This window comes from Nerophis ophidion, linkage group LG15 (assembly GCF_033978795.1).
Source record: "Nerophis ophidion isolate RoL-2023_Sa linkage group LG15, RoL_Noph_v1.0, whole genome shotgun sequence".
Classification (NCBI taxonomy): domain Eukaryota; kingdom Metazoa; phylum Chordata; class Actinopteri; order Syngnathiformes; family Syngnathidae; genus Nerophis; species Nerophis ophidion.
Window position 1 is genome coordinate 20,708,386 of NC_084625.1, and position 15,457 is coordinate 20,723,842.

The 15,457-nt window shown below is 42.7% G+C and overlaps 1 protein-coding gene across 1 annotated transcript in view; it reads right to left on the reverse strand.

The window, feature by feature from the left end:
* The window catches only part of gli3 (GLI family zinc finger 3), a 173,785-nt gene extending 158,891 nt beyond the window's left edge, over window positions 1–14,894 (reverse strand). Inside the window, exon 1 of the mRNA XM_061921678.1 lies at window positions 14,597–14,894. The gene's annotated coding sequence lies outside the window, so the exon portion shown is untranslated. The remainder of the gene's footprint in view (window positions 1–14,596) is intronic.
* Window positions 14,895–15,457: the final 563 nt, after the last annotated feature.

Genomic DNA, 15,457 nt, shown 5'->3' on the forward strand with positions numbered 1-15,457 from the left:
ACGCCAACTTGTAGAATATACACACACACACACACACACACACACACGGAGTCTCGGGGGATTTGAGAGAGAAACACACACTGTTACTCATCGGAAACAAATTCATCAAAAACACACAGCTGCATACTTTGGATTTCGAAACTTCCCAGAGTAGGCAGAACCGTCTTGAAAATCCCCAACATCAGAAAAGAGCAGCAAGAATGTCATTAAAGAACCCCCAACCAAACATTTCGATGTTTATACTCGTTTGCCTTCCATAAATGTGGAGCTGAAGCACACCTCTGTGGGTAAACAAGGCTGACGAGGAGGAAGAGGAAGGCGGGGGTCTTAATGAAGGCAGGGGGAGGTTGAGGTTAATTGGGAAGCATGGAGAGCAGCTGGCTCGGCGCTGGAAGTTAAGACAGGGATAATAAGTTCACCCGTTGCCACTTAGCGACGGATGACATCAGAGGAAGCGAGCGGCGTAATCGCGGTCACATCTCCTGACTGGCGAAAAGGACGGCCTCATCACTCACACGCACAATCATCCCCTCGCTCCAGGACAGAGCAGGTCTACAAGTCGCTATGTAGATCTTCCCCACAATGGGCGCGCTAATGGCTCATTAGCCCACGTTAGCTTGTTTGCATTGATCGCCCGCGCCAGAGGCGGACGGCGGGCTCGCCCGTACGTAGCATGCGGCGCTATAATCGCATCGCAGCTTGTTTCAATAAAAGCGACATTAACATAAACCCCTCGCAAACACACTCCAATCTTCATCCTGCCTCGGTGCGTGCTAGGACCAGGGAGGGAGACGCTGGAGGATTACCCAGTAATGGAGGCCATATGAGGAGGGGTCAAGAGTAACTTTTTTAGGTGAAGTGTGACCTTGTGAGAGAAATACTTTTTCCAGTTTTTTTGACTTGAATCATTTTTGACACATTTTCCTTGCTAAAAAACAACAGTTCCACGTTCAGTTTGCCTAAGCCAGGGATCGGCACCACGCATGCGGCTCTTTTGCGCCGCCCTAGAGGCTCCCTGGAGCATTTTTAAAACAGGATTGAAAATGTAAAAAGATGGGGGAAAAATATTTTTTGGGTTTTACTATGTTTTTTCTTTGAGGACAAACCAATCGAGTCATTGATTGATTGATTGATTGATACTTTTATTAGTAGATTGCACAGTACAGTACATATTCCGTACAATTGACCACTAAATGGTAACACCCGAATAAGTTTTTCAACTTGTTTAAGCCGGGGTCCACGTTAATCAATTCATACCAAAGACTAGGACTGGGCAATACATCGATGTATACGATATATCGCGGGTTTGTGTCTGTGCAATATAGAAAATGACTATATCGTAATATTCGAGTATACGTTCTCACGCAGAACTTTTAGCTGCGGGCGTACGCTTCAGGCTCTCCTCGCTCTTTCCTGTCTCCTTCTCACAGATAAGCAGGCGCACACGTCATACGTCACATACACGCCCTCGCAGGGCAGAGAGGTAGCGGCGTGGCTAACGTTAGCTACTAACATAGCCGTACGGGAGAAAGATGGTGCGGATCTGGTAACAAATGAAGGAAGACTTATTTCCCAATAAAAACAGCAGGGTTTCCATCGTCTGGTGGTGGTTCGGCTTCAAGTGGGAACATGTCGAACAGACAACCGTAATTTGTCAAGTGTGGGGGGAAAAGCATTGCTATAAAAAGTAGCATTACTGCTAATATGTAGCATCATTTGAAAAGTCACTCGCTAGAAAATGAAGAGAATTTCATAACCTTAGTAAAATACCACATAATGAAGGACGAATACTATTTGATTTCCTATCATGCAGCTCATTTTTATTTGACACTTAAAATGTCTCTGACAATCTTGCAATTTATGTTTTGGAAATGACTTGAATGTTTGTGCCATTGCTTAATAACTTTAATAAATACACTTTTGGTCAATTGACTTAGTTGGGATTTCCCTCTCTGCATGAAAGTTTAAAAGTAGCATATATGAATGCAGTATGAAGAAGAATGTTTGAATGTACAGTATACACATAGAATCATCATACTGCTGTGATTATATGCATCAAGTGCATCAAGGCCAAGGCAAAATATTGTAATATATATCGTATATCGCGATATGGACTAAAAATATTGTGAAATTAAAAAAAGGCAATATCGCCCAACCCTACCAAAGACAAAAAAAAATGGGACCCATTACCTGCCTGCTTGGTACTCAGCATTAAGTGTTGGAATTATGTATTATTTCACCAAAAATGATTCCCGGGCGCAGCCATCGCTGCTGCTCACTGCTTCCCTCACCTCCCAGGGGGTGATTAAGAGTGATGGGTCAAATGCAGAGAATAATTTCGCCACATCCCGTGTGTGTGTGTGACAATCATTGATACTTTAACTTTAAACATGACACAAACTTTCTCCAATTTTTAGAAGGCCCAGTGTTTAATATGTTTTATATGACTATTTGGTGAACATTGTTTTGTCCTACTAATTTCGGCGGTTCTTGAACTTACCATAGTGTGGACTGTGAAGCAACATTTTGTTTACATGTAAAATCTTCCACTCCTTCTTTGTCTCATTTTATCCACCAAAATTTTCATGCTGTGCATGAATGCACAAAGGTGGACTTTGTTGATGTTATTGACTTGTTGGAGTGCTAACATGCTATTTAGGCTAGCTGTAAGTACATATTGCATCATTATGCCTCATTTGTAGATATATTTGAGCTTATTTAATTTCCTTTACCCTTTTTGGATATAATTTACTTTTACACGTCTAATGACATATTATCTGTATGTAATATTGGCTGCATTTCAGATAGTTGTTTGTTTGCCATGTTGTTCCAGACCACAGTAAACGTTACCTAGCTTGCCAAAGACTGTAGTGAATCTATTAAAAAAGACAGCCTGTTGTTTAATTTAACTTGGACACACACATCTATACATTCGGCCATTAAAAGCCAGTAATTTCCAGAAGTTATCTCACCTTCTAAGTAGCCTCTGGTTCAGTAATGATTTCTAATGTTGAAAAATGTGTAGAATAAATATTAAATTTCAACATTTCTGTCAACGAAGATTTGCTTCAGCCTGCGACACATAGTCATTTTGATAGTAGGCTTACGTCATGTGTTGCTTTCATTTCAAGACTTTTATACAGATTTAAATTTTTTGCGTCTCCAGACAGATTAGTTTTTTGTATTTTTTGTCCAATATGGCTCTCTCAACATTTTTGGTTGCGGACCCCTGGTCTAAGCTGACCATATTCCTGAACTGCTGAACACAAAAGGGTGAACATTTGTCAAAACATGCCCCCCTTCCGTGGTTCTGAAAGGTACACCACCACAAAGGGGAGCTGTTAATAAAACCCCCAGGTCTGATTGACTTGAAATTTCTTACACAGCTTTACTCTAGAGAGTTTAGCCCAACTCCCACCCAATTTAATACGTGCGATTGCTTAGCACGAGTGCAAAATATGACCAGGATTAGTTGAAAAACACGGCCGCCATCAAGCAAGACGTCAATTGTATAAACTTATGCATTTGGTGTACGAACCTTGTCTCAGTGTACGAACATTTCATCCACTCATTGTGTACTTCACATATCTATCGTGGACGAGTTGATTGATCTCCATGCTCAATAAATAATTAGCTTTTGTGCAAAGAGTTACTTAGAGATCTTTTTAATTCAAATTCAATTTTAGCCTTTTTACAATGTTTTGTTAGCTAAATATGAGTTCAAAAAAGTTAAAAGTAAAAGTACCAATGATTGTCACACACACACACAAGGTGTGGCGAAATTATTCTCTGCATTTGACCAATTACTCTTGATCACCGCCTGGTAGGTGAGGGGAGCAGCGGGCAGTAGCGGTGGCCGCGCCCGAGAATCATTTTTGGTGATTTAACCCCCCAATTCCAACCCTTGATGCTGAGTGCCAAGCAGGGAGGTAAGGGGTCCCATTTTTATAGTCGTTGGTATGACTTGGCCGGGGTTTGAACTCACAACCTACCGATCTCAGGGCGGACACTCTAACCATTATGCCACTTTCCCTTGTTTAGTTCCTAAAAACTAAACAAGTTAATGTTTAGTTTAGTTTATTAGTTTATTATTTCTTCGGTCAGTGTTCAACAAAATAAACAAACAGCTTTACATAAAAAAACAGTTGTACATTCATAAATTGAAAATGTTGCAGACCGAAAGGGTTTAGGCAACATGTGGATTTGATGTTTTATTCCTAATCATTATAGCGACCTGGCTGTTGAAGTTAAGGAACTTAGTGATTTCAATGCACCACAAGGCTAGTGACAATGTGCGGAAAATGAGGACAGTTCAGCCAGTTGTTGTAGTTTTGGCTTTGTTAATTGGTAGAAAATGTATCTTGTTATGTTTGTTTGATGTGCAGTATGTGCTTTGTATTGTGTTCAAAGTGTACACATGTTTAATGAAATATGAATAGAATGGGCTTCAACTGCACATTAAGAACAAGCTTGAAGCCATCAGTCATGTTTACATTGTTTCTTATGGAGAAATGTTCTTTAAAATATCAACTTTTCTATTTAAGATACAATTAGTCGAGGTTCTACTATAAAATTTGAGGCCTTTCCTATTTCATTTACTAACGTGTAAATTAATAAAACACAAAGCAATAATAAACAAAGCGATTTGATTGAAAAACAAAGAGTCGCAAATTTTACAAGAAAAGTCAGGCTTTTGTCCAAAAGTGTCGAACAGGCAAAAAGTTGCCGCCTCAGTAAGTAATAAATGATCAATTCTGGCTGTAAACAATATAGAAATGATAAATATCAGTTTTCATCTCACAGCAACAACATTACCTACAAAGTTAGCCTTAGCCTGCTGGCATTAACATTCAGTCACTCGGGTTGAGGTTTATAACTACACAGACAGCGTGTCACTGTATACTTTTACAGGATTAAACAAAATAATACACATTAAACTGCATATATACTGTACTATCCTAAACGGCCGAGTAAAAACACTACAAGATAGTTCCACTAATCACTGTTCAGTAGTCACACAAACGTTCCTGCACCTCAAAAGTTCCTATCGTTGTTCTTTCTCTGTTTTCAAGTATGTGGTAATACAAATACACAAGAAATTATAAACAAACAAGTGGTTCCCCATACTTTAATGGGGACTAAAATTTGGAATACAAAGTGGAACAAAAAAATAGCAATGCGCACAAAAGTCGTTTAGTATCCGAATCGCGATTCTTATCCATCCGGATCCTAAATCGATTCATAGTTTTCAAAAATCAATTTAAAAAAATGAAAATACATTTATTATTTTTTTAATAGGAATCAATTTTTTATGTTTTGAAAAAGTTTCATCATAATTATTATACCAAAATATACATTGCGAGAATCTGTTTGCATCAAGAATCAAGAATTGATTCTAAATGGAATCGTCACCCCAGGAATCGGATTTGGATCAAATCGTTAGGTGCCGAAAGTTTCAAACTCCTTGCCCCAATTGTGACCAACCAATCAGCGTTTGACAGCACAGTCCTGCTAAGTTCCTGTAGAAACCGTTACCGGGGACTAAAATAGTTCCTGTTGAACTTTATATACCCAGGTAGTTTTCTGTTGAAACGCAGGGGCCGTGGTGTTTCTTTTAGCAGGTAAAACGTAAAGGTTCCTGGGGTGGAAAAAGGCCTTTTGAGGATACGTATTTGTATTGCATGCTCGGTGTCACTAAAGTGATTTACAGTTTAACATGTGCGGCCATCAAAGCAACAGGTGGTGCTGTAACCACAAAACACAAGCCTGAAGGTGCCTCGCCTCATTAATCAACCCTTTTTCTGCAACCTTCTTGACTTTGCGGATTGTTTTCTCATTACGCTTCTATTGTGCAAGGGGAATTTTATCATTAATAACTGGGGTGAGAATAATTTTCATTCATGGCTCGTCCAAGGTCTTGGACCCCAAAACGCAAAGGAATGATGGTTCTTGTTCCTTTGGGTTTAGGTCTTATGGGGTTCCCTCCCACCGTACACAGTGAGGGGATCGAGGGGAGCATTTGGGGACGAAAAAAGGGGAGGGCAGGTAGCCCGTAATGGGAGGAGACAGACAAGGAGCCGCATAAAAGCCGAGCTTTATAAATAATTCTAAAAGCTAACGGGATCCTTGTACCGGTTATGTGCGGAATACTTTCACACACGCGTGAGTCCCAATGTCCTCTGCAGTGGACATTTTTAGAATACTTTTTTTCCAAAATATGCAACTCTGACAGGAGAAATAGACTAAAAACTAACTAATGTCCACCGCAGAGGACGATGGTCCTCAGGAGGATATAGCACAGAGGGGTCCTTTCTTACGGGGGCCTGCTCGGATCGCTAATAACGCAGCAGAATTTTATTTGGGAAGACAAGAAAGGTCAGGATTTTGAGAGACACACACACACAACACACACTCCAAGCCCAGCACTTATCATGCAGGGCAGTGAAACACACCGGAGACCTGTCTTGTAAATCTCTTTGTGAAAGCAGCTTTGGGGTGGGAGTGGGGGGTAGACAGGGGCTTACACACTGAGCCCTGAGGTAGAGCTAGGAGTGTAAGAGTGGTCGTACACACACGCACACACACACACACACACACTCCTACATTTCATCTTCCTCACTTTGCTTCCGACCCACATTTTCCTCGCCATGCTCTCACCCTCCCAACTTTCCCCCACCCCAGGACTCGCAGGGCTGAGGCCCCCCTCCCCGCCCGCGGCCCGCTGGGCATGGCGGTGACTAATGTCCTGCGTGGGCCCGGACAATGAGTCCGAGAGCGGATGGGGAAAGTGTCGAGGAGTGGGAGAAAAAAACGGGTCCGGTCCGGCACCTTTGACAAATGGACGCCTTCTCGCCGGTCAGGCCTCTCCTTGCACCGGGGGAGGCTTTACAGCGTGGCGCTCTGCAACCTGCATCTGCCATATAATGAATTCTTTAGGAAGTCCAACCTGGCTTTTCTTCATGAATAAGATATACTTCCAAAGAATGTCGCCCCCCCCTCCAACCTCCCGCACCTCCTTTAATAAAAATGCCAGTGTAGACGTTTTGGAGGCCTCCGTTCTTCTCCTCCGCAACTTTTTTACGCCCTTCGCCTGGCCTGTCAGCAGCAGAAGGCCGCCCCCACGTTTCGCCGGGAAGTTCATAGAGCACGATGACAAACTGTCATTGAAAATGTCTCCCTCTCTTTCAAGGAACTTGGATGCGCTTCATCCTGCACGCCGCGCCCCCTCCCTCCCATGGAGCCCTGAAAGGAACTGGGCTTTGTCTACAGAGAAAAAGGAGAGAGGAATCCCCCCACCCCCCACACACACACACAGCCCACCTCCCCTTATTCCATCCCCAAAACCCTGTTCCTCATTCCCTGTGGAGTATTGTTAAAACACAGCCCCCCACCCCCTTCTCTCCCCCTCTTAAAACAGCATGCTTTGCATGAGAAAAAACGATTAGTCTTCAAATGCAGCACTGTCAAGGTGGGGAGGTGGGGGGCTTGGGGCAGAAGTTTGCTCAGATAGTTGAGTTCTTCTTTTCTCCAAGATGAGGAGGCACTATTAAAGCCAGGCTCTGTCAGCATTCTTTGCTAAATCCCCCCCCAAAAAAAGAAAAAAAAAAGAAAGAACAGTCCAGAATGGGACGGAAACGAAGAGTGAAAGGGGGCGGCCGACAAGCAGGGGGGGCATGTTTGCTGTGCTTCTTTCAGGTATTAACCTCCTGACACGGCAAACAATAGACCCCTCATTGACCTCCACTCCAGGATGCGCTGAGACTCCGAAATGAAAGAGTGAGGGACGAGCGCCATGGGACCGCAAACACACAGGATTCACATTGTGACGCTTTGAATGCAGAACTTCATTAATGACGCGGGGGACAAAACGTTTAGAGGAATAAGAGCGTGCTTCAAGTGACGGATAGTCCCCGTCGAAGGCGGCACGGTGTCACATGTGCAAAAACAAACCGGCGCTCAACTTTATGAGCAAACGGCCCCCGGAGCAAAACACTTCACCTCTCGCTGCGACAATTCACGCCACCGCAGAACTGAAGACGTTTTTTGTTTTTTTTTTAACTGCAGCGAAAGGTGAAGGGGATGAGCGGCACCCTCGTCCTGCTCCTCCTCAAGTACGTGAGAAAAGAAAACACTCACACTCGTTTATTTAGACTGGCGATAAACACCGTTTCCTGTTCATTAGGCGAACGCGGCTCCGTGCCCGCAGGAGATGCGGCGTGAACGTCCGCATCAAATGGAGCTGAGGCCCAACACGTTTATCCCTGCTGGCGATCTCGCCTGGCTGTCCACACGGACTGCCTGACGGAGCGAAACGTGTGCGGACGTGCGCACGGAGGAACTATCCAACAACAACTGAGGCCTCATTTCCACCATACGCTACAGAACGGTTCAGTTCGAAGACCAAACAACGGAGCGCCAAAGAATGGACTCTAATGCCCGCCTCAGTTGGAAAATCAAACAAATACTTTTGCACTATTTGCACGACCCATCGGTTAAACCCGATACTTGGGTCCAGCAGTTTTAAGGCAAACTTGAATACATGTCCTACAAACAAACGTGCACTCCCTAAAGAGCTGAAGAACTCCTTGTGGACTTTGTAGGACTGTGGAAGAAAGTACATTAATATATGGGGCGGTATAACTCGGTTGGTGGATAGGCCGTGTCAGCAACTTCAGGGTTGCAGGTTCGATCCCCTCTTCCGCCATCCTAGTCACTGCCATTGTGTCCTTGGGCAAGACACTTTACCCACCTGCTCCCAGTGCCACAGACACTGGTTTAAACATGTAACTTAGATATTGGGTTTCACTATGTAAAGTGCTTTGAGTAACTTGAGAAAAGTGGTATATAAATATAATTCATGAATTCACAAAAATATGTTAAAACTGGACCAAATATTTGGATCCAACAGATTTGACAACCTCAGTGCAGACTTGAATACATTCTCAGAATTTCCAAGAATTATATTTATTTACCGTATTTTCCGGACCAAAGGGCACACCGGATTATAAGGCGCACTCCCGATGAATGGTCTATTTTCGATCTTTTTTCATATAAAAGGCGCAACGGATTATAGGGTGCATTATTATTATGACTTTTTTTTTTATGGAAAACACTTCCTTGTGGTCTACATAAAATGTGTAATGGTGGTTCTTAGGTCAAAATGTCGCATAGATTATGTTTTACAGATCATCTTCAAGCCGCTTTCTGACAGTGGCTTCAGGATGCGCCATTTGTGGGCGGTCTTATTTATGTGGCTCACTTTCGGCAGCGTCTTCGCCCCGTCATCTTTGTTGTAGCGGTGTGGTGTAGCGTGCAAGGACGGGAGTGGAAGAAGTGCCAAAAGATGTAGCTAACTGTTTTAATGACATTCAGACTTTACTTGAATCAATAATGGAGCAGCATCTCCTCTTCCGGAAACGAAGAAATGAACTGTCTGACCAGAACTCTAATAACTAAAGTTCCTTGGGTAAATAAAGTAAACTCACTACACCAGTATGTTTTGGTGCTTTCATGGCGAGTTGACTAACAGATATAAGTAAGAACTTTACACTACTTTATATTAGAAATGGCAACAGCGTAGGATGAATCTCCCATAACAAGAAGACACAGAAAAAGAAGAAGCCTATCAACTACGTACTCGGCAAGGACTACAAAGGCGGAAGCATGCAATTTTTCAGGATTTATAAAGATGACCTATTGGTACCTCAATTTGTATGTTTGGTTATCTGCATAAGTACCCCAAAAAAAAAATCATCTGGTTTCAAACTGAGCTCTCCCCACCACCACCATGTTTACCTATCCTTCCCACCTCTTTACAAGTGGCAACCCATCAGTCTTTCTGTTCTGTACTGTACGTCTGTTCTTGGACGGGTTTTAGTGAAAACTGATCTTGTTGTACTTTTTAAGTGCAATGACAATCAATTATATTCTATTCAAACCATAGTGGCACTGCAGAGATATTTAGAAAACAATCCAGCCTTGCTTCATTCTTCCCCCAAATGAGCCTTTTGAAATGTGTCCAATTGGTGAAGTTTTTTTCTGCAAGTGTGACGTCAGTGTATATCTCCATATATGGTAGAAATTCACCCGAATAGCTTTAAGCGAGTTCACAATTGAGTCAATAAATTACTTATTTTTTTCTATCCTCCTATTGTGAGGCAGACTGGCTCGTACATGCACATGCATCCTCCGCTGTTGCTATTTCTAATACAAAGTAGCGTAAAGTTCAAATGTATATTTGTGAGTAGACACCATATGGAAGCGCTAAAACTAAAACAAAGATGGTGGGGATAAGACGCCGTTTGAAGTGGAGGTATGTAAATAAGACCGCCCACAAAACGGCGCATCCTCAAGACGGTCAGAAAGCGGCTTGAACACTGTCTGTAAAACATTCTATGCAAAATTACCAAAAAAAACACCACTGCATGTTATGTAGACCAGTGTTTTTCAACCTTTTTTGAGCCAAGGCACATTTTTTTTACTGAAAAAATCCAAAGGCACACCACCAGCAGAAATCATAAAAAAATGTAACTCAATATTGACAATAAACAGTCATTGGTTATTAATTCAAACCATAACCAAGCATGCATTAATACAGCTCTTGTCTCAAAGTAGGTGTACTGTCATCACCTGTCACATCACGCCGTGACTTATTTTGAGTGTTTTGCTGTTTTTATGTGTGTAGTGTTTTAGTTCTTGTCTTGCTATCCTATTTTGGTGCCTTGTCCTGTTTTGTTTGTATTTTCCTGTAGCAGTTTCATGTCTTACTTTGAGCACTATTCCCCACACCTGCTTTGTTTTAGCAATCAAAACTATTTCAGTTGTTGCTATCTTTGTTTGTGTGGACATTGTTGATTGTCATGTCATGTTCGGATGTACTTTGTGGACGCCATCTCTGCTCCACAGTAAGTCTTTGCTGTCGTCCAGCATTCTGTTTTTGTTTACTTTGTAGCCAGTTCAGTTGTAGTTTCATTCTACATAGCCTTCCCTAAGCTTCGATGCCTTTTTTTTAGCGGCACTCACTTTTGTTTATTTTTGGTTCAAGCATTAGATACCGTTTTGCAAATCGTGATCACAACAAACCATCTACAAAGCAATTAGCTACCTGCTGCCACCCACTGATATGGAAGAGTGTAACACAGTTACTATGCCGAGCTCTAGATGGCACAGACACTCAACAACCGCACATTCGCGGATTAGAATTACTTGAAAAAATATTTTTAACGCAATCAGGTGAAATTACATAATCTCGCATGGCACACCAGACAATATCTCACGGCACAATAGCGTGCCGCGGCATAGTGGTTGAAAAACAAGTGTTTCAAATGTACAAAAAAGCAAAAAGATCTGGTCTGACTGAGAATAAGAGGGCGTAGCAGGAAGGATCAGTGTTGCCAACTTACAGAGCCATCAGACCTCTCTGAAGTGCGAAAGAAGTATTCGGAATTTTCAGGTCTTTTTGAAACTCGAACATGAAAGCATTCATTTGATTTTCTTTTGACATGTTTTTGCTCACATGCGTCACGGCCAACTATGCAAATTTGAGTTGACATCAGCAACCTGGAAAGATTATGAGAAACACACTAAGGGACACGTTTGGAAGACTATGTCTCCGGGGTGGCCTGGGAACGCCTCGGCATTCTTTGGGGGATGCTGGACGGAGTGGCTGGGGAGAGGGAAGTCTGGGCTTCCCTGCTTAGGCTGCTGCCCCCGCGACCCGACCTCGGATAAGCCGAAGAAATTGGAAGGATGGATGGACACTAAAGTTTGAAGAAGCTTGTTGGTTGATTTGTTCGCCATACTCACGTTTAAAAACTACGTAAATGAAAATAAATTTTTCAGTAATGTTGCGTGAATCCGACTTGCAAAGTTCACTGATAGGCAAGTCTGTGGATCAAAATTGGGATTTTTAAGGCCCTGGTGTGTTACGGAGTCCTGCAGTTTCTTCAGGCACATTATGAAACCGCTGGCGTCTTGGCCTCAGATAAAGAAAGGAGATAAAGTCAGGCCCTGAATATGCACGGCACACATCTATAATGACAGAATATCGCCTCACGCCTTATCCAAAGACATCACCCGGCTTGAAAGGTGCCTTTAGCAGGCTCCTTGAAGCAAGGGGGGGGGGGGGTTCTGGGGTCCCGCACTGGGACAATGATGGTGGTGGTGGTGGGGGGGGGGGGGGGGGGGGGGGCAGAGCGGGAACACATAGCATATTAAATCGGCCGTCGGAGATGGCTGGTCCGCACGGAGCGCCGCAGAGCCAGATCTGAAGCATGCCCTGAAGGGATGGCTGGGCCTGGGGATTAGCGGGCCAAGGAGGAGCCCTCCTGCGCCCCTTCTTTCTCGTCTCCGCACGCACGCAAATGTATCCGGACGTTTTCACGTTACAGCTCGCCATCGCCAACTTTCTCCTACTCCACCCCACACCACCACCCCAACCCCCACATCCCTTTTCCACATTAATCTTCTACTGTCAGGAAGCTCCTGGTTGAAAACTTTCCACCAAGCAGGCGTTTTATAAACAAACAAGCCCAGCCGAGGCGACATGTCCCGACAGCCAAACAGCAAATTATCTTAAAGGAAAGTCAACTTCCTTCACAACACACAAGCTCTCGCACCTCTTTTGAGGGCCGCCATTAGCACCACAACACAGCTCATTAGGGCATACAAACTTGATAGCAGGTATTCTTCCAAAGGGTGGGGAAAAACGCCTGAGGACACTGTGTGTATGTGTGTGTGTGTGTGTGCGTGCGTGTGTGTGTGTGTGTGTGTGTGTGTGTGTGTGTGTGTGCGTGTGTGTGTGCGTGTTAAAAAAGGAGGAGAGGCCATAGCTCAAAAAGCTAATAGAATGTCACCTCCTCGCATTAACATGACAGCTTCTATTCTGCAGGGTCAGAGGGTCACGGGTGCGGCGAGCAAGCGTAACTCTTGCATAATTTGGGACTTAAAAAGTTGAGATAAACAGCACTATCTGGAATACCCGCCGGATGTTCGCATTTTCCGGACCGCTCCTCGCCGCATATACATCTTCTTCTTCTTCTTCTTCATTCCTGCAGATTAGCATCTTAAACGCTGCCGCATTCGTCACCATCTTAACGAGACAAAGTCCTTTTTTTTGTTGGTAAAGGTGCACCTGTTTTACACCAATACCCTTGACTCCTGCCCTTGAATAAAACACATATTTCTGCTTAATTTATTAATATTAAATCTCATGGCAATACTACAAAAAATGTATGACAGCTTATATTGTGAATAAATTGAGAACAGGAAGTGAACAAAAGTTTTAGCAACTGTTATGTGAAAGAAAAGGGGTAGGATTGAATAAGCTCTTCTTCTTCCTACTCCTTTTCGGACTTGTTGAAAAAAGAAACTGGAAATTGTGATGTATCATGTTGTATGTTTGCATGTTCGAAATAAACTCAAACTCAACTCAACTCAAATAAGTGGGCTAAATTAATGTAATACTTAATAATTAATTTAATTAAGTAAATTAATCTTAATTCAGTGGAAATAATATTTTTATGAATTTATATATGTATATAGTATAATATAATAATTGTGTAAATTACACTTTCATTTATTAAACATGTATTATTGGGGTTTATTTTTATGTATACGAGGCCTTACTATAATTACATAATATTCTCATGTTGTCAATTTAACTGGTCTAAAAACAGAATATTTTCACAGCATAAAATTGTATACAATTAATAATAACTAACTCTATAGCCAGGATAATTATGACTAAAACACCATCAAATATAGATTTTTTTTTTGTTGTTGTTGTGGCGGCTTCTCCTCAGCCGTGCCTAATTTTCCGAGCGTGAAAAAGAGAAGGACTGAAGCCCTGGCATGATGAAACCCGAGAGCCGGCCGAGCAGATCAAATGTGGAACAGCTGGCGAGCACTTTCAAACAAATATCTCCACATGTGGAAGTCGCCTTTTTTTTTTCTCACAGCAAAAATCAACACAAACTTCCAACCCCCCCATCGAGAATAAAAACATGACGTCTAAATGTTGGCATTTTGAAATAATTCTCCTTTTGTGTTTTTTTTGTCCCAATAAAGTCATATAAAAAAAGTTATCATTTTTAAAATAATCACCAGTGATAATTGAAGCGGCACATGTGAACTTGTAAAAATAAAGGCAGTGATGCAAGTAATAATTACACCTGAATGCTTGAGGTCAAAGGTCAAGGCACGTGCTTAAGAGTGTACAGACAATTTTGTGTGTGTGTGTGTGTTTCTTCTTGTTAACGGTTTCAACAAGTCAGAAACAACACACACACACATAAAGTGAAATATGATCACACGTGTGCCCCCCACAACTTTACATACACACATACACACACACACACACACATACACATACACACACACTCGTTTCCCACTCAGTTTGCGTCCAAAAAGTTGTATTCTGTCCTACACTTATTACGCGACTACGTGTTCTAAAACATAGTTACACAACATTAATTACGCGTGTTTTTTTCACTCCAACTCAACTTTTCCATGAAATTGTTTGACCGAGGACTTCACGCCGTTCCAAAACTTGCTCCCCAAAAAGTGTGTAAATGCAGAAGGAATAGGCGTGACTCACTTTTTGGGGGGTTCTTTCTTTCCAGTTGCGCCTCTGGAGATGTCCTGGAAGACTTTTCCCTTCTTCCTTCTCCACGCTGCAACTCCCAAACGGCGCGGTCAGAGTTTGTCCTCCTCTCCTTCTTCTTCTTCTTCTTCTTCTTCTTTCTCGCACTTTGCTGCCTTCAAGGGCCGTCGGACAAGCAAGCATCAAGTCCGCCACACAAGTGACGACGACCGCGCGCTCCTAAAAAAAAAAAAAAAAAAGAAAAGAAAGAGTGCACGTCACACCGTTGTGGCGTTTTTTTTTTTGTTTTTTTTTAAGTGCGCGTTTTTCCCCCCACAAGGAGAAGAGAGGGTGAAGTGTGGGACTCCAGCTGCTCCTTCCCCCGCTTGACTCCTCCCTCCTTAACTCCATGCAACCCTCCTTCTTTAAAAAAAAAAAAACAATTGTACCCCTCTTTTTCCTTTTCTTATTCCAATCACTTGAAAAAACTTTTTGGGGTCACATGACTGTGCATGGACAACTTAACACTGCACAACTAATAGAATATTCCTATGATAAATTACATAAATAAATACATTTATATTTTACTGGTATTAATACATTAATATGCATGTATTCATCCATCCATCCATCCATTTTCTACAGCTTGTTCCCTTTGGGGTCGCAGGGGGCGCTGGTGCCTATCTCAGCTACAATCAGGCGGAAGGCGGTGTACACCCTGGACAAGTCGCCACCTCATCGCAGGGCCAACACAGATAGACAGACAACATTCACACTCACATTCACACACTAGGGTAGTGGTTCTTAACCTGGGTTCGATCAAACCCTAGGGGTACGGTGAGTCGTCCTCAGGGGTTCGGTGGAGCCTCCGCCGCG